Consider the following 20,734-nt stretch of genomic DNA (forward strand, 5'->3'; position numbering starts at 1 on the left):
AGTAACTGGTTTTGAAAAATAAATTGCCAAGAGTCACAATTTTTAAAGTGACTAGCTTTTGAAAAATTTGCCATGAGTCACAACTTTTAAAGTGACTTGTTTTGAAGACAATCACAACTTTTAAAGTGATTAGTTTGGAAGAGAGTCACAACTTTTAAAGTTACTAGTTTTGAAGAAATTGCCAAGAGTCACAACTTTTAACATGGTTTCTTCAAGAGCCATCAAATGGCTATAAATATGTGACCATGGCACAAATTTCAATATTGATTATTTACTGAATCATTCTCAACATCTTTCTAAGAGTTTTTGTTCAATACTTGCTTTGTCAAGAAAAGTTCATTGGGCAAAAACTTTTGCTATTCTATTTTCCTCTCCTCCTCCATTCTTACAAAAAGATTTTCAAGAGACCTACTCTTGGTGACTATTTTCAAGAGAAGGTCTTCTTGGTTGAACATTGAACACAAGGGACCAACGTTCCTTGGGTTCATTGCAAGAAGTAGGATTTGCATCTTGGTTGATCACTAGACACAAAAGACCAATGTCTTTTGGGTTCATTGGAAGAAGTGGGTACAACTTCTTGGTTATTATCACTGGACACAAGGGACCAACGTTCCTTGGGTTCGTTGCAAGAAGTGGGAATAACTTCTTGGTTGTAATCACTGAACACAAAGAAGGGGATTCCTTTGTGGTTCATTGCTTGTATAGGATTTTACAAGGATAGTGGAAATCTCAAGCGGGTTGCTTGGGGTGGACGTAGGCACGGGTTGTGGCCGAACCAGTATAAATCCAGTTTTGCATTCTCTCTTCCCTTAACTCTTTTAATTTTAGTTGTCTTTACATTTCCTTACATTTCCTTAATCTCTTTTACTTTTTGTTGTGTTTATATTCCTTTAAGTTACTTTCCTTCATTTATTATTTCAATAACTTTTTAACAAAGAAATAATTGAATCTAGGGAATAATAAAGAAAGGGAAATTTTCAATTAGGAATAGTCAACAAAATCTTAATTCAACCCCCCTTCTTAAAATTTCTGAAGCCACTTGTCCAACAGAGGAGACATCCCCACTACTTGTATTTCTTCAATCCTTCATTTATCTCTTCTCTTTCTTGTAAAGGAAGCTTCCCAGATATGGAGAGCTAAATCCTCTGTTGGTTCTTCCTTGTAGGTACTTGATGTAAATACCTGTATATCTATTTAATGATGTTTTATGTGTTGTGTGCTTTCAGTGTGCTTTTGCCTTGATCACGTAGATGCATGCTTTGTTAGGATCATTCAACAGTGGAAACTGGTCTAATTCTTAGAACTTGATAGGACAGGGCTAGTTTATTGTATTATCACGAGGGATCAGGGTACGGTAACCTAGTTGTTTGTATGTTTGTCTTAATGCAGTTCTGGTCGAGTTTAGTCCAACAAGAGGAATCTGAGGATGATGCTTGATCAGGATTAGGCTAGACTATCACGAGGAATCGGGGTTTAGCATTTCAGGAGACACCATAGAACACATGAGCATTGTTAAGTAGAGAATATCCTTATAACATCAGGCACCTAATAGGAAGACCAACGCGTTGTCTACTTGTCTTTACACATCATTAATCACGTGATTTTCCTTTTTAATAGTTAGTTTACATACCTGTTCATAGTCCACACATATCTTTTCATACTAGACACCTATTCACTGAATATAGATTTACCAAGTAACACAAGTTCCCCGAGAGTTCGATACTCGGTTCTTACCGTTTTATACTACTTGCGCGATCCGGTGCACTTGCCGGGTTCAAACATCCGGCAGTTCGATAACCTACCCCTGCCCTATCCAGTTCTAAGGATGCAGTACATTTTCCGATGCTAAAGCTCCTAACCTTACACACAAATGGGTGGTCAAGCCACAAGCATGCATAACATAAGCACAGATAGAAACATTGAACACACAAAAGCAATTTCAAATAGATAGTAATAATATTTACATCAAGTACTCAGCGGAATTTCCCAACAAAGGATTCTAGCCCTCCATTACAAGGGAGTACCTTTCACAAAGAGGAGAAAGGTTTCAGAGAAAATACCAGATTAGAAAGAAGTGGGGATGTCTCCTCTACCTCTAGGAACCTAGGAATCACTCCTAAACCAAAAATCTACCTAAAAGTTAGGGCATTTTTCTTCCTTGCTCAGCTTTTCCTCTGTTCTTCATTCAGCACTAAGCTCATGTAGTCTATTCAGACCTCTCTTCTCATTCTCTGCAATTCAGGCTTAAAAAGGGCTTTTTGTCCGCAAAGGAGCGCTTAGCGCCAATTTCGCACTTAGCGCGAGTAAGTGAAATTTGGCTTAGCGTCATTCTCGCGCTAACGCAGAAGAGACAATCTTCTTGCTAAACGAGCTGATGACGCGCTGAGCACGTGATGACATGGCAAATTCTCTTCAATATTCATCTCACTCGCTAAGCGGCTGATGTCTCGCTTAGCGGTTGAGTCTCGCTAAGCGCACAGTCGAGGCTTAGCGAGACTGCAGCTTTTGCACCTTCAAAATTTTCTCATTTTTACCTGGAGTTGAAGTGAAATTTACATTAAATTCATATGGAAAACTTCTACTGAGCAAATATAAAAACTAAACAAGAAATATTTACAATCCTACCAAAAAGAACCATAAATTGGGAGACATATATACATTTTTGAAAACTTTTCTATACAAAAGTTAATCGTGAAACACTAACACCTGACACCTAACACCTAAACCCTAACCTAAAACCCACATAAACTAAAGCCCAGACACTAAACCCACCCTACATAATCTAAAGCCTAGACCCTAAACCCTAAGCTAACCCCTAACATATATAACATAACACCTAACCTAAATTACAATCAGTAAACAAAGCCTAATCTCTACGCTATCAATTAAAAAAAACCCATCTAACTAAACTAAACCCAATATATAACCTAACAACTAAACCACAACCTAAACCCTCACAACTAATATATAACCTAACAACTAATAATAAGCCCAAAGCTCAAGCCTAGCCACTAACCCTACCCATACAGATCTACCATTTATAATAGTCTCAATAACATACCAACAGACATATTAAACCCTAACACCTAAACTAAACCATTAGATCAACAATAACTACTAAAAAACCCTACACCCTAAGTCAAACCCCACGCTCAACCCTTGGCACTAGAATAAACCCTAACCGCCAACCCTACCCACTAACATAAACACTAACATACCACAACCTAGCCAATAACCCTAACCCTAACATAAACACTCCTCTAATATCTATTTTTATTCAAATATATTAAACATCATAAAACAATAATGTAACAAATATATTAAACATACAAAACATATTTATACAAAAAATAACTAAACTATTTAAAAAAAATGGAAACCTTCTTACGGAAGAAGTTCTTCCGTAAGAAGAAGTTTCTTTTTACGGAATAACTTCTTCCGTATTAAGAAATTTCTTCTTACGAAAGTTCTTCTATATTAAACTTACGGAAGAAGTTCTTCTGTATCAAGTTACGGAAGAACTTCTTCCGTAATATGAAATTTCTTAATACGGAAAAACTTCTTTTGTAAGAGTCTTACGGAAGAAGTTCTTCCATTAGACTATTACGGAAGAAGTTCTTCCGTATTAAGAAATTTCTTCTTACGGAAGAAGTTCTTCCGTAGAACTTCTTCCGTAACTTTAAATTTCTTCTTCTGTAAGAAGGTCCATCTGCAATAACGCATACGGAAGACCTTCTTCCGTATGCTAAAAATGTTTCAAGTCCCACAATTTCACAAAAAATGGAAGTCCTCTACCCTAAAGCCAGAAAATCCTAAACTAAATCACCATTGGACATTAAAGGGGAGGGGAGATAGGAGGTACTAACCTCGACGGCGGAAACGCAGCATCGACACCAAAAAAGCTCCCAAAATGAATGGAAATGGCAACAGCAACCTTGCGAGAGCGGAGGAAGAAGGAACACACAAAATGAAGAAAGATGAAGAAAGGCGGAAAGGTGGGACTTTTGGGTGCGCATGTTTTTTTTAAATTTTAATAGAAGGGCAATTTAGCCCATTCACATAATTGCTGGGTGCACCAGCAATGTTGCTGGGTGCACCTAGCAACTCCTTTCGATTCTGCAATTTAGAATGGAAATTGCTATGGGCCTCATTGCAATTGTTGTTGATGCTTATGATTTGGATTATCTTTTTTATTTCAAAATGTTCCTTCCCACTAAATCATTATTCTGTTAAATAAAATGTATAAATCATGATTTCATTGCTTGACCAAATTTGTATCCCCCTTATCATAATTGGATCGTGATTCTACTGCATACATGCACAACGGGAGATTTCGTTATATTATTTTTATTGCCCTAGACATAATAATAAAATTATGATTTTATTATTTTCTTTACACCCAATAGAACGGAATCTGGATTTCGTTGTGATAAAAAAAGTTAGACTCCATTGTAGTGTCTTTTAAAAAAATTGAAAAAAAGAAAAATATATTCATTCTTAGATTTTTGTTGATTGAACATTGTAACACTGCATTTAGTGATTGCACACTTTTTTTTTCTAATACGCATACCAACTGTATTCAATATAGATGCAATCTAAACTGTTTATATTGTTGGTGAGATCTCCACCGTTGGTATGGATCTCGAGAGAATGGTAGATCATCTAATATAAATAGCAATATGGGTTTGATGCAAATTAACATCTTTGATTGATTCACCATATTGCTTAAACCATGAAGAGTGTATCTGTTGTTGTGTATTACGATGGTGACTTGATTTCATCTTTTGAATGGATATTGTTTGAATGTCCCAGAGGTCCTAAAGTTGTCACAATAAGCGAGGACATAGTGTTTGATGCTTTAAGGAAAACAATTATGGATGTCATCGAAGGTTATAGAATTTTACCTCATTCGTTTTATCGTCAACTTGTTTTATTTAGATGATAGTTGTGTTGAATACAAGTGTATGAAGCTCAAACATGACAATGATGTGGGAAAGATATTTTTCATCTTTTCATAATTTAGTAGCAACGGTCTTATTGATTTGAATGCAACTTTTGACCGACCTCTAGATGAAATTCTTGTTCTAATGCACAAACCAAGGAAACCAAGATCTACTAATGAGATCATTGCTCTAATGCATGATAAATATGTAGTCATGTTTTACTTTATAAAAATCATACATTGTTTGTTTGCTTTTTAAGAAGAAAAGTTTGTATTATCAATGTTTGTTGGATCAAGTGGCCTCAGAATAATTAAGAAGGGGGGGTTGAATTAATTATTAATGTGTGTTGACTAATTAAAAATTATCCTTCTTAATATTACTAGATTCAATTAAGCTTTTACTACTAAGTTAAGAAAGTAAAGAACAAAAACAAAAACTAGATTCAATTAGTCCTTTGAATGAAAAAGATGAATAGCACAAGTTTTTTAACAATGAACTTTTCTTGGAAGAGAAAGTGTTGAACAAAAACTTTTAGAAAGATGAAGATAAATGAATTAGAAAGTTCTGTTGAAAGTGTTGAAAGAATGAAAGAAGATATTGAAAGATTGATTGAAAGATTCATGCCATGGTCACATATTTATAATCATTTGATGACTCAAGTTAAAGTTTGTGACTCTTTGGCAATTTCTTTAAAACTAGTCACCTTTTAAAAATTGTGAATCTTTTGAAAACTAGTCACTTAAAAAGTTGTGACTTTTGAAAAAATCTTCAGAAACAAGTCACTTTAAGAATTGTGACTTTTGGAAATTTATTTTTCGAAATCAATCATTGGTAATCGATTACCATTATAGTGTAATCGATTACACATCAAAAGATGTGACTCTTCATGTTTAAATTTGAAAATCAAAACATTTAGAAACACTGGTAATCGATTACAAGTATTGTGTAATCGATTACACAAGTTTAAAATGATTTGAAAATGTTTTATCACTAGTTGTGACTCTTGAAATTTGAAATCTAACGTTTTAAAATATTGGTAATCGATTACATGATTATGGTAATCGATTACAGCTTTATAAATCAATTTTGAAAACAATGCTGGCTACTGGTAATCGATTACCAGAGAGTAAAACTCTTTGGTAAAAGATTTTGTGAAAAATTTATTGTGCTACTCAATGTTTTGAAAAACTTTTTTAGTACTTATCTTGATAGAGTCTTCTCTTGATTCTTGAATCCTGAGTCTTGATTATTCTTGAATCTTGATTCTTGAAACTTAATTGAATCTTGAAACTTGATTATTCTTGAATCTTGATTCTTTGAAACTTAATTCTTGAAGCTTTTTGACTCCTGATTCTTTGGAACTTGCTTAACTCTTGATTATTTGGCATCATCAAAATAATCTTGGTAGACATTGCTTCCACAATGTTGATGTTTGTTTTATGAATCAATTGAAGAGATTTTTGTTGTTACTAGGCTCGTCTTGTTTAAACAATTGTTTAATGCAAAAAAATGGTGTTTGATAATAATAAGAATAATAATATGTCAAAATAAAAAAAAATTGTACATACTATATCAAAAGATAATAATAATGATAAGGGTAAATAATAACTTTTGTCCTTAAATGTATAATTCACTGACAAATGTGTCCCTGAAAGATGAAAATACAAAATTTAGTCCTCAAAAGTGTAAAAAGTACGACAAATATATCCAGCCGTTAACTTTTGTTTGTCCTCGTTAATAAAATAGTCTACGTGGCATAAAGGGATGGATTTATCACTGAAATGATTGCTAGCTTGATCATCTCTAATTGTTAACATAGAGACATATTTGTTATATAATATTCTCATGACTTTTCTTCTTCCCACTCTCTAGGAATAGGAATGTGTAAATAGCCACTTTTGTCCCTGAATGTGTAACTCGCTGACAAATGCGTCCCTAAAAGATGAAAATACAAAATTTAGTCTCCGAAAGTGCAAAAAGTGCAACAAATATATCTGACTGTTAACTTCCATCTGTCACCATTAATAAAATAGCCAAGATTCAAAGAAGTGAAATATGTGATATATTTATATTTTATTTATAGTAAATTGTGACTAATTATTATAATTTGAAAATTTTTGTAATGATTGGTACACTATTACAATGTTTATTTTGGTAAACTGGTACAATGTTTATTATGGATAATTTTTATTGTGACAGACAAATTATGATTGATAATCAATATTATCATTATTATTATGTTTGTTTCTATTATGATTGTCAAGGTCTTAGAAAGGGCTACCTACAGAGGATTCTGACCGGTGGAGGATTTCGACCAACGATAAGTTGAGTGAAGTGCCATCGTGTGAAGTGTTGTAGTACGAGAGCCATCGAGAAGTGAACAATTAAGGGTGTTACAATCGCCAAGGCTAGGGCTAGCTGCTAATAGGACCATTGGACCTCGATTTAGAGGAGGTTCAGTTGATCAATTATAGGGACCACTATGTGTTGGACAAATGGCCTCAGTTATCTTAAGAAGGGGTGAATTAATTTCCCACTAACAAACTTTTAACCCCCTTCTAAATGATATGCTTAGAATGCAAAAGTAGAAGTAGCAATCAATTTAATAATGTTCTTTAAACATGCAAGACAAAATTGATTGCAATAATATAAATGAGATAAGGGAAGAGAGAAATGCAAACTCGATTTATACTGGTTCGGCCACTTCCCGTGCCTACGTCCAGTCCTCAAGCAACCCACTTGAGATTTTCCACTCTCTTTGTAAAAATTCTTTTACAAAGTCTGAACCACACAGGGACAACCCCATCCCTTTTGTTTAGGAATCCTTACAACTTAAGAGACCCTCGGTCCCTTAATCAATCTCTTTGAATAAGAAGAAGAAGAAGAAGAATTCTCTCTTTAAGAGAAGAATATTACAATTGAAGTTCATGGATGAACTCTTAATGGATTTGCAAGTGTTTGCCCAAGAGTTGTTGAGAGAGCATTTGGCAATGAAGTTCTCTTGGAATATCTCTCTCTTGCTTTTAGAAATTAGACACACATATATATAGGCCCTTCATGCCTTTCCAAAATGGTTTAAAGAGATGTGTCTTTTCAAAAAGCCTTTTCTGAATTTTTTCACTGGTAATCGATTACAGGTTTCTAGTAATCGATTACACAGTTATATTTTTAAAGGGTCATGACTTTTGAATTTGAATTTCAAGAGTTCCGTTGCTGGTAATCGATTACAAACATCTGGTAATCGATTACAGGTTCAAAATTCAAATTCAAAACCCTTTTTAACAGCTATTTTTCAAACTTGTCTTCTAGTAATCAATTACACTGCCTGATAATCGATTACCAGAGCCTTGAATGTCTTGGAAACACTTTGTTTTGTGGCAAGGCTTGATCTTAAAGAAATCTTAAAGCAAGGCTTTGTTTGTTGAAGCAATCTTTATTAATCTTGAAGCAATGCTTATCCTTTGAAGCAACCTTGTTTGATTCTTCTTTGGCATCATCAAAATTATGTATACATACATTCACACTATGTTTGTCATGTTTGGATCCATCATGAGCAGTTAGAGCTAAAGGTTGTTAGCCATAGTGCCCAAATGCTACCACTCCCTACTCATATGCAGGTGAAGGCTTATGTGGAGTGGTTTGGGTATTAAGACCTTGTTACTTTGCGGTATCATGCCACAAACAAGGGCTTTGTGAATTCCTTTATGGAGAAGTGACACCAAGAGATGTCTTCCTTCCACCTTTTTTTCGGAGAAATGACTATCACTCTGGATTATTTGTTTGTCTATTGCACCTGCCTGTGACAGGCATGTCCATTGATCATGTCCCCTCCACCTTTGGTATAGATGCGGTGAAGATTATCAATAGTTGTGTTAAGAAGGGTGGTAGAGGCGGTTGATTAATGTATTATTACCATTAGGTAAATAGCCATTTTTGTCCCTGTATGTGTAATTCGCTGACATATGCGTCCCTGAAAAATGAAAATACAAAATTTAGTTCCTGAAAGTGTAAAATGTGCAACAAATATATTCGGTCGTTAACTTCCATCCGCCACCGTTCATAAAATAGCCTACATGGCACAAAGGAATGAATTTGTCATTGAAATGATTGCCAATATGACCATGCCAACTAGATTGGACGAAAATGATTGCCAACATATCAATAATCACTTATTGACATTTTCATCCAATCTAGTCAGCATGGCCATGTTGGCAATCATTTCATTGACAAATTCGTCCATCTGTGCCATGTAGGCTATTTTATTAACAATGACAGATGAAAGTTAACGACCGAATATATTTGTCGCACTTTTTACACTTTCGAGGACTAAATTTTGTATTTTAATCTTTAAGGGACACATTTGTTTGTGAATTACACATTTAGGGATTGTCAGAACCTAATTTCATCTGGGGACTATTATTCACTGATATTTTGATTCTTGCTAGTTAAATTACAGTGTTCGACACCAGTTACTGCACGAAGCAAGGAATCACTCAGTGTTTTGATTAAGAATACAAAAGGATACCAAGGAAGGGGGCAAAAGCATCATTTTTAAAATTTTCCTAGACCCCAGCTCGCCCAGGCTAGCATCTGACTCGCTTGGGCCATGAAATGGCTTCATGGCTATGCAACCAGCTCAGTTGGCCGAGCTTCAACCGCCCCAAGGTGGGTTTTCTCCTAAAAATAGGCATGCTAGGGGGGGTTTAAGGGGTTCAAAGGGTCAGCACTTGAGAGAATTGAGAGAGAAGAAGAAGAAAGAGAGAAAGAAGAAAAAGAAAGAAGAGGAAAGGAAGCCGAGGCGCTACCGAATCACGACGGTGATCATTCTCTACGTCATTTCTTGTTCTGTGTTCTTCATGCGACAGTCGTTAAGTTTTGTTTTTAAGGATTTAATGTAATCTATGTACCCTTAGGGGTCCCCCTTTGTTATTATGTGCATATTCATCTTCTCCATTTATCATCGGTAATCTCATTTTTTTTTTTGTAAAGTTTAATCTTAACCGATCACTAGTTTCATAAGGTTGTCTTTAAAGAGATCGAAGGTTAATAAACAAAATCAAAATAAAACCAACTCATAACTGAACTTCTCTCCATCAAAAAGTCACTCGAGATCATTTCAAGGTCCAACGCCTTAACGACCTTTTTGCTTTTAATTAAAATGAATCTTTCAAAAACATAAAATCAACTCAACACATAAACATTCAAACTTAAAGAACTACGTAGGTCTGAATTCCTCATCGCACCTGAGGATACGTAGTAGCAAGTGCAGTCCCCTTGTCGATCCCAAAAAAAAATATAAAAAGGAAAAATAAATAATTTTGAAGTCACATTGTGCACACTCGATTAAAGGCTACCATCCCTTGTGACGGGCGCGTGGGGTGCTAATACCTTCCCCATGCGTAAACAACTCCCTCACCCTTATTTTCAAAATTCGCAGACCTCTTTTTGGTTTTTCTAACGTTTTCCTTAAATAAATGTTGTTGACGACTCCCACGCGTTTTCTTTTTAAGAAGACACCTTTGCTTTTCCCCTCACCCTCTCGTCGAAGGATAGGTTGTGACAGATGGCGACTCCACTGGGGACTTGTTAGAGAGTTAAGTCATTCGATTAGTGTGTGATTTTCCCTTTTATATTTTGTTTTGTCCATATTTGTGTATAACCTTTGCTATGTTATTGTGTTTGGTGTGTGTTTGTCTATCTATTACATTTATGTGTGCTATTTTCCCTTTTATCTTTTGTTTTGTCCATTTTTGTTCTATACACACATGGCACCTACAGCTTTGCACACACGTTGAGATATTAGGCCCTATACCCGGGTCTGTGTGAGACATAGGGAGTGGAGGCCGATCTTTGGTCATGCTGGGTCTCTGACTTGCTTGATAATAGTGAAGCCTCATCTAGAGTTTTCCTCTTTTGATAATGCATTTTTGCTGGTAGTCCCTACCGCCACAATGTTGTTACCAAAGAGGATGATATCTTTAGAAACCATTAAAGATACATAAAACCACCCTTGGGAGTTGTCACTGGATAGTGAACTTTTTTATCCTTTCCATAGGGTTCCTAAATTAGGGACATGGAACAAACTCACTATGTTTTGTTTCCTTGATCAAATCATGTATATCTTTATAACATCATAAATGGATATATCATTCCTGCATTTATCATTTATCATATTCATGCATTGCATTTGCATAAGTCATCCCATTATCATACATCTTCATTTAGCATGCTTTTGTTCTGCCAATTGCATACATTCTATTTTCATCGTTCGCATGTTATGTTCATTCATACATGATCCTAACACATAGTTGCTCATGCCTTGCATTTTCCTCACGAAAAAAACAAAAACAAAAAACAAAAAGAAAGTCACAATGAAGCGTGAAGTTTACACCACCTTCTTAGTTACATGTGTTGGGTACCATGAAGATAGCTATAAACAAACCATGATGGGATTATACACTCATTTCTTTTGAAAAATGATTGAAAATCACGTCAACATGGTACCTAATGCATTGTTAACTAGGAAAGGATGGTTCTTCAGGCGTCTCATGTCGATCTCAATCACATTTGTCATGCATAGCATAAGTATGCCCTAATCATTCATCTCTATGATAGGTTGTCGAAGTATTGACTATCAAAATTTCTATTCCGTGGATTATGGGATCGAACCAAGCACATGCTTTTAAGAAAAGGTTTTTATCGAGTCAAGGTCAAGTATGGAAGTAACCAGCTTGCAAAAGTTAGGGCAGAAGATGGATCGAGTTTACATAGCTTCTCTGTCTACTGCCAACACATGATTGAGCTAAATAATTTACAAAAATTAGGGACTGTTGATGTCTATGTTTTATATCCAGTTGCACTTTGAGTCTGACAAGATGTAATGAACAATGTTGTTTCAATGAAAATTTGAATTGATTTGACCCTATGTTCTACTAAATGTCTTGTGTAATACTTCAACAATATATCATGCATCCATGCTTATTTTTCTTTTCACATTGGTTTCATTTCTCATTGCATTCTTTCCTTGAAATCAAAACTGTAATCAAAAGGAAACAATGCGTTTTACGGTGCCCTTATCGAACACGTGCCAAAGCTAGAGTGATGAGCGAAATAGAGGAGGTGCAAGAGCATATGACCACAATGATGGAAGCCATGATGAGTATGAAAAAAATGATGGAGGTCAACACGGATGCAATCGTTTCCGCAAGTACCGCCACTGAGGAGGACCCGACTCACCCATCTGGCCTCAATCAAGTAAATCCTCCAGTCTCAGATATGGTAGGGCAGGGAGGCGACCCCCATTTTGTGCAAGTTTAGAACAAGCATTCCTTCCCACCATATGGCTTGCCTCCCAACTATACACCACCCAATGTTGCACACACTCCCGATTAGAATGTTGATAACTCCGCTCCCATACCCATTGAGAGCCAACAACCCCAATTTGGTCATGCGCAGGTCCCTCAACCCATGGGGGAGACACATGAAGTACCGCGAGACCGCACTCTAGTCGACTTCGAGCCTCACCTCGGATATGCCACTAGGGGGCAAGCATTTGGTGTCGTACCCTTGCCAAACACTTTGGGGGGCCCTTAGTATCGCCCACAACCACAACGACAACCCTTGCATTTTGAGGTGGGAAGACTGCCTCCTGCCATGGTGGAAAGGGGAAAATTTGATCATATAGAAGAAAGGCTGAGGGCCATTGAAAGAGGTGGAGACTATCATTTTCCCGACATGGCCAAATTTCCCACTAGGCTCAACAATATCAATACTCAACCAATATTAGTCCTTCTCATTACTCACCACCCTACCAGCCAAGAACACCCAATCATCCACAAAGGCCGCCCCTAAATCAGCCACAAAACCTACTTGTTGCACATCTGAGGCCAAAAACCACCTTTAATACGAACCAAAACACCAACCAGTGAGGGAATTTCCTAGAAAATAAGCCTGTAGAATTCATCCTAATTCCAGTGTCGTATGCCGACTTACTCCCATATCTACTCAATAATGCAATGGTAGCCATAATCCCAGCAAAGATTCCTCAACTTCCGTTTGCCCGAGGATACAATGTGTCATCATTTTCTCCTATTTCTTAACCCTATTGTCACCATTTTAATTACTGATTAGCCTTAATTGTCAAATTAATTATGTAGTTTTATCATTTGGGCCTATTGAACTAATTTTGTGTTTTTAATTTAATTTCAGGAGAATTATAAGCAATTGGGCTTGAATCCAGAATTGGGCTTGGACTTGAAGAGAGCAGACTATTTTATTCTACCAAATCTTATCTTATCTAGATTTTATCTCATCTAGATATTATTTCATCTAGATCTTATCTTATCTTATCTAGATTTTATTTCATCTAGATTTTGTCTTATCTTATCTTATCTAGATTTTATTTTATTTATGGGCTTGGACTTAAAACAGATTTGTAAGCTTTGGGGCTGAGAACTATATAACATCACCAAGGTTCTAGTTTTAGGGCTCTCTCTCTCTCTCTTTTTCTTTTTAGTTTTAGAGTGCTACTCTCAATTCGTTTTAGTCTCTTTTTCGTTTTAGGAGAGTAATTCTAGTTTTCTTCGTTTTCTATTGATTAATGGAAGGCTAAGTCTCTAGTGTTGTTTTCTCTTGAGGATCAAGCACAACTCTCTTTGAGGTTTTATTATTACTATTGAATTTTGATTAGTTTTTCCTCTTCACCAATTACTCTGCATTTGTTGCTATTAATCCATGCATGCTTAGTGCTAAATTAATTGTCTCTACGCTTAATTTACGTTCATGCTTAATGATCGTTCATGATTATTGGTGTATGTGTTGCTTAATCACATAATGAATGCCTTATGTTAAATTTCGCTTAGTAATTTAATTTAGGGTTGGATTAAGTGGTTGAACTGATAAAGGATAATTTCTCGTAACCTAGATAAGAGACTTGCTTGTGAATCAAGGGGAAACAATGTGTTTTAATTCTGATATTTTGTTGCTCACTGTTTAATTTACAAAGACAAACAACCCCCCCCCCCCAATTCGTTACTGTTTTATTACTATCTGTTCTAAACGTTTGGTTGACCATTGCTCTTTGGGAGACGACCTAGGATCACTTCCTAGATACTGTATTTTTAATGTTTATTTGATTCGGGTACGACCTCGATCAAATTTGGCGCCGTTGCCGGGGAGCAGTGGTCCAAAGGTTCATAATAGCTAGTGATTCGTGTTTTATGTTTAGTTGTTTTACGTTTACTTCTTTTGTTTAGTGTGTTCATGTCGTGTTAGTGTGGTATTAGTATGTTGTGTTAGTGCGTTGTTCTGTTTTATTTGATGTCCTGTTTTGCAATTTAGTAGTACCCCTTGTTAAGTGTTTCCCCTATTTCAGTTTTATGTTTTGCTATGAATAGTGCTTATCGACGAAATTAGAGACTGATTATGTGTTACTGTTCACACAGCATTACATTAGCGACTGAATTAGCGACGACTGTTTACAATTTAATTGGTGATTTTTGTTTTGATGGTTAGGGTTGTTATTTTTGGCTGAATTTTTGTGTGATAGGTTCTTTTGATTCATATTTTGTGTGAAAAATACCAGGAACACTTGGTGTGGTTGGATTTGAGAGATTCAAAAAAAATTGAGAACTTGTGTTTAGCAAAACTTCAAATGGCCATAACTTTTGCTCCAGGTATCAGAATAACTATTATTATATATGTATTTGGGGTAGAAAAAAATTTCCCATATTGTGGCAACTCAGCGGAGCTCGGTTGAGGTCTCTAACTAGCCAAAATCTCTTGTTTACTAGTTTTTTTTCAAGTTTTATTGTTCTATTTTTCTAAACTTTGCTTAGGTAGTTTTCATAGTTAGACTTTGAATTTTTGTTTGAAATTTTTTTTGCTATCTTTTCATGATTTTAGGGTGTTCCTCACAAAATTTCAGCTCATTTTGATATCGTTTGAGTATAGCTGTAGTTTTACCCCCTTGTTAGGTGCTTGTTGAGAAATACATTATTTGCTGCATATAGTGCATGACTAGGGGCAATCCAAGTGATTTACAACCCTTTGATCCTGAAATAGATAGAACCTTTCATAGATTAGTTAGACATAGTGTCCATCCTGGTCATTCTGTGCATTGTGAGCATTCTGAGCATTCTGTTGAGGGTGATTCTGATTTTGAACATTCCACTACTAATTTTTATACTGAGAACATGGCTCAACCTCCACCTTGTGAGAGGACTCTTAGGGAGATGGCGGCACCTGATTTTACTTATGAAAGCTTGCGCATTCAATATCCTGATGAGGGTGTTCCATATATTCTCAAGACTGAACTAATACATTTGTTGCCCAAGTTCCATGGTCTTGCAGGTGAAGATCCTCATAAGCATCTTAAGGAGTTCCATATTGTTTGTTCCACCATGAAGCCCCCGGATGTCCAAGAAGATCATATCTTTCTAAAGGCTTTTCCTCATTCTCTGGAGGGAGTGGCAAAAGATTGGCTATACTACCTTGCTCCCAGGTCTATTTTCAGCTGGGATGACCTTAAGAGGGTGTTCTCAGAGAAATTCTTCCTTGCATCTAGATCACTGCCATCAGAAAAGACATTTCAGGCATCAGGCAACTTAGTGGAGAAAGCTTGTATGAGTACTGGGAAAGATTCAAGAAATTGTGTGCAAGCTGCCCTCACCACCAGATTTCTGAGCAACTTCTTCTTCAATATTTCTATGACGGACTTAGCAACGTGGAGAGGAGTATGATTGATGCTGCCAGTGGTGAAGCTCTTGGTGATATGACCCTTGCCAAGGCTAGGAATTTAATTGAGAAGATGGCTTCCAACTCCCAACAATTCAGTGCAAGAAATGATGCTATTGTTCTTAGAGGAGTCCATGAGGTGGCCACGGATTCATCTTCATCTACTGAAAATAAAAAGCTTGAAGGAAAACTTGATGCCTTGGTCAACCTAGTAACTCAGCTTGCCATGAATCAGAAATCTACACCTGTTGCAAGAGTTTGTGGTCTATGTTCTTCTGCAGATCACCATTTAGATCTTTGTCCTTCTTTGCAGCAATCTGGAGTCAATGAGAAACCTGAAGCTTATGCTACAAACATTTATAATAGACCTCCACAGCAGCAAAACCAACAACAGCAAAATAATTATGACCTTTTAAGCAACAGATACAATCCAGGTTGGAGGAATCATCTAAATCTAAAATGGACAAGCCCTCCACAACAACAATAGTCTATCCCTCCTTTTCAGAATGTTGCTGGTCCAAGCAAGCCATATGTTCCTCCTCCAATGCAGCAACAACAACAACAGCAGCAGCAACAACAAAGACAACAAGCAACTGAGGCCCCTCCTCAACCTTCCTTAGAAGAGTTAGTGAGGCAAATGACCATCCAGAATATGCAATTTCAGCAAGAGACAAGAGCTTCCATTCAGAGTCTAACAAATCAGATGGGGCAGATGGCTACTCAGTTGAACCAAGCTCAGTCCCAAAATTATGACAAATTGCCTTCACAAACTGTGTAGAATCCGAAAAATGTGAGTGCCATCACCTTGAGGTTTGGCAACCAAATTCAAGTGCCTCCACCAGTAGCAGCACCTGCACCTGAACCTGTCAAGCTTCATTCTGCACCTGAACCTGTCAAGCTTCATTCTGCACCTGAAAAAAGAGGATGAGATAGTTGCACAAAAGAGAAAGCTTCCTAACAAAAATTTTCATGCAGGTGGACCTTCTTCTAGTAATTCTGACTTACGGCAGCCTCATATCCCTCTTCCATTCCCACATAGAGCAATTCCAAACAAAAAGATGGAAGAAGCGGAAAAGGAGATCTTGGAGACCTTCAGGAAAGTAGAGGTGAACATACCTCTGCTAGATGCCATCAATCAAATTCCAAGATATGCCAAGTTTCTAAAGGAGTTGTGCACCCACAAAAGGAAGCTCAAAGGCAATGAACGGATTAGCATGGGCAGAAATGTGTCAACATTGATAGGTAAATTTGTTCCTCACATTCCTGAGAAATGTAAGGACCCATGTACTTTCTGTATACCTTGCATTATTGGGAACAATAAATTTGAGAATGCCATGCTAGATCTAAGAGCATCAGTTAGTGTCATGCCTCTGTCCATTTTCAATTCTTTACCTCTTGGACCTTTGCAATCTACAGATGTGGTGATTCATTTGGTAAATAGAAGTGTTGCTTACCCCGCAGGTTTCATAGAGGATGTGCTGGTTCGGGTTGGTGAACTTATTTTTCCTGTTGATTTTTATGTTCTTAATATGGAAGAGGGATTTTCCCATGGTTCAGTTCCAATTATTTTAGGCAGGCCTTTTATGAAAACAGCTCAAACCAAGATAAATGTTTATGCTGGCACATTGTCTATGGAATTTGGTGATATTGTTGTTCATTTTAACATCCTTGATCCCATGAAACATCCATCTGAGGATTATTCTGATGTGAACCTTATGGGGCGGATCGCTTGATACAGGTTACAGAGATTTGGATGACGCCACTTCCAGTGAAGGAAGATAAGTCAGGATAGACGCCACTTCCGGTGAAGGAAGATAAGTCAGGGTAGACGCCACGAGGATTACCTTGATAAGTCTGATAATTGGTTCAACAAGGAACCCAGAGAGAAACTCTCACCAAATTTTATCAAATGCCAAAAGTTTTTTTTTATTGAAAACGAAAACCAATACTTATAGTGTATCTGAACAAAAGATAAAAATAGACATGGGCCTTCTAAACAGTTTGGGCCAAAATTACAATAAATAAAAATTATAACTAAAAAACATATTTAACTTGGGCCTTCAAATTAGTTTGGACCTTCAGTAACAATTAAAAGTCTTGATAGTGTCTCTGCCTCTGGGCCTTCATCCTTCTCCACTCGGGGGCTTTGTCCTTCTCCACTTGGGCCTTCGTCCTTCTCCACTTGGGCCTTTAGCCTGTATTTGGCCAATTTCATGATTCTCATCATTTCCTCCTTCTTGGAAAACATTTGTCCTCAAATGTCCAGGATCATCATCGGGTTCAAGTACCACTTCCTTCCTTTTCTTGTGGGCTTGCTTGGCATAGCTTTCATTCTTCTTTGCAATTTGCACCTTCACTTGGTCATACAATTTTTTCACATACTCAACTTTGGCTTGTGCATCCTTATGTTGAGTCTCTTGGGGCTTGCTTTTGTAAGTTGACCTGTTAGGCAATGAAGCTCCGAGAAGGAGATCAACTTGATGTTCTATGCCTCTTGAAGTTGGCAGTCCATGAAGAATCTCCTTAGGAAAGACATTTTTAAATTCCTGCAATAAGGGTTGAACACTAGGAGAAATAGAAATAGTAAACTCATTAGAATTATCAGTAGAAATTTTACTGTCTTTGCAATACTGTAGACAGAGTGGTTCATGAGCAGGTAACACTTTTCTCACTTCACTCACCTCTGCAAAATAATTAAATTTTCTCTCATGTGTATCACTCTCTCTCTTATGTGTATCACTCTTTCTCTCGGGTGTATCACTCTTCTTTTTCCTATTCCTCTGTGGTGCCTCACTATTTTCTTTCTCTTGTGCTCTCTTTTCTCTCATTCTGATTTGGTCATCACACACTTCTCTAGGGGATAGAGGTTTAAGAATAAACAAGAAAGATTTGGATATTCGCCTGTAGAGCTCTTCATTGTTACGGTTCAACAAACGTTGCATTTGTGTAGTCATTGCGTCCAGTAATAAGCGCTGAGATCCGTCCAGTTGATTATATACACCACCATTGTCACCTGCTCCTGCCATGATTAAGGAGCAAAGAATTTTGTAGTAATTTAAAAAAAGATTCTGGACCTCACCACACTCTACTCACGTGTTTCTCTCTTTGATGGTAGTTCACTCGTGTTTGATGCTCTCAATATAGGCTTTTGTGTGATGTTTTCACTCTTGCCTTTTACCACTCGTGTTCCCTCTTAAGTTCCTGGATGGACCAAATTAGACACACCAGGTAATATAAAATAAAAAGAAAAACAATATAATTATCACAGACTGAGTAACAGATTTGATTTGGAATAACAACTCGGACTTGATTTGGATAGCAGATTGGATTTGATTTGGATAAAAGATTAGATTTGATTTGGATAATATATTAGATTTGATTTGGATAACAGATTAGATTGGATTTGGTTAAGAAATTAACAGATATGACCAGTAAACTTCAAATGCTCAAAACTTTTGCTACAGTTGTCCGTTTGAGGCCCACTATATATCAAAACGCTCAGAATTCATAGGAGAATCTAGAATAGGGGATTTGATCCACGATTTTCATTCCAAAAAAAATACCTCTAAATGCCTCAATTTCGTATTCAAAGAACAAACACCCACTTTTTTTTTTCAAAATTTCTGCAACTTTTTTTTGACACAAAGTGTGAAAGACACAAGCAATAAGAACAAGAACGTGACAAGAACAAGAACAAGAATGCAAATAACAAAACACAAGACGCAAGAACGAAACAATATGTAAATAAGAACACAAATAATAGAACAAGAACAAAACACGAACCTGGCTCTGATACCAGATGATGTGATCCTTACGGGGCGGATCGCTTGATACAAGTTACAGAGATTTGGATGACGCCACTTCTAGTGAAGGAAGATAAGTCAGGATAGAAGCCGCTTCCAGTGAAGGAAGATAAGTCAGGGTAGACGCCACGAGGATTACCTTGATAAGTCTGATAATTGGTTCAACAAGGAACCCAGACAGAAACTCTCACCAAATGCCAAAAGTTTTTTTTTATTGAAAACAAAAACCAATACTTATAGTGTATCTGAACAAAAGATAAAAATAGACATGGGCCTTCTAAACAGTTTGGGCCAAAATTACAATAAATAAAAATTATAACTAAAAAAACATATTTAACTTGGGCCTTCAAATTAGTTTGGACCTTCAGTAACAATTAATAGTCTTGATAGTGTCTCTACCTCTGGGCCTTCATCCTTCTCCACTTGGGCCTTCATCCTTCTCCACTCGGGGCTTTTTCCTTCTCCACTTGGGCCTTCGTCCTTCTACACTTGGGCCTTTAGCCTGTATTTGGCCAGTTTCATGATTCTCATCACATTCTGTTTTTTGTGCTGAGATAATTGATCAGATTGTTGATAATTATATGTTTGATTTTGACTATGTTCTTTATGGTAGGAAACATCCATTTTTATATGATCTGCATACTTGTCATTCCTTATGCATTGAATCTGAATCTGAGTTTGAATTTGATCATGTGTCTGATTTTGATGCTAAGAATGAATTTGAATTTGAGTCTGGTTTTGATTTCTTGATGTTGATTTTTTAGAGTCAGAATGCACTAACCATGTTGCAGGAAGTACATATACTTCTGACTTGCTTTATGAGGTATAGGCTGAGGAGCCTTCTTCTTCTCCTACCATGGTTCCCCCCACTATTTAGCCACCACCCACACCAGAGTTGAAGCCGTTACTAGCAAACCTCAAATATGCTTACTTGGAGGACAAGAAAAAATTTCCAGTGATCATCTCTGCCTCCCTTGATGCTAAGCAAGAAGAGAAGTTGTTGCTAGTTCTCAAGAAGCACAAGAAAGCCATTGGATGGACTTTAGCAGACATTCCTGGTATTAGCCCATCTACATGCATGCATAGGATACTTTTAGAGGATGGAGCTAAGCCAGTGAGGCAGCCACAACGGCGACTCAACCCCGTCATTCTAGATGTGGTGAAAAAGGAAGTGACCAAGCTATTGTAAGTTGGAATCATCTACCCCATTTCTGACAGCCAGTGGGTGAGTCCATTCCAAGTGGTTCCTAAGAA

General features: G+C 36.8%; 1 non-coding gene across 1 annotated transcript; it reads right to left on the reverse strand.

Annotated features, from left to right (window-relative positions):
• Nucleotides 1-15,513: 15,513 nt before the first annotated feature.
• On the reverse strand, nucleotides 15,514-15,620 carry LOC114394360. The gene has a single exon (XR_003662759.1). It is a non-coding gene; the product is annotated as a small nucleolar RNA R71 (small nucleolar RNA).
• Between the last annotated feature and the right edge of the window lie 5,114 nt (nucleotides 15,621-20,734).

This window comes from Glycine soja, chromosome 17 (assembly GCF_004193775.1).
Source record: "Glycine soja cultivar W05 chromosome 17, ASM419377v2, whole genome shotgun sequence".
NCBI lineage: Eukaryota > Viridiplantae > Streptophyta > Magnoliopsida > Fabales > Fabaceae > Glycine > Glycine soja.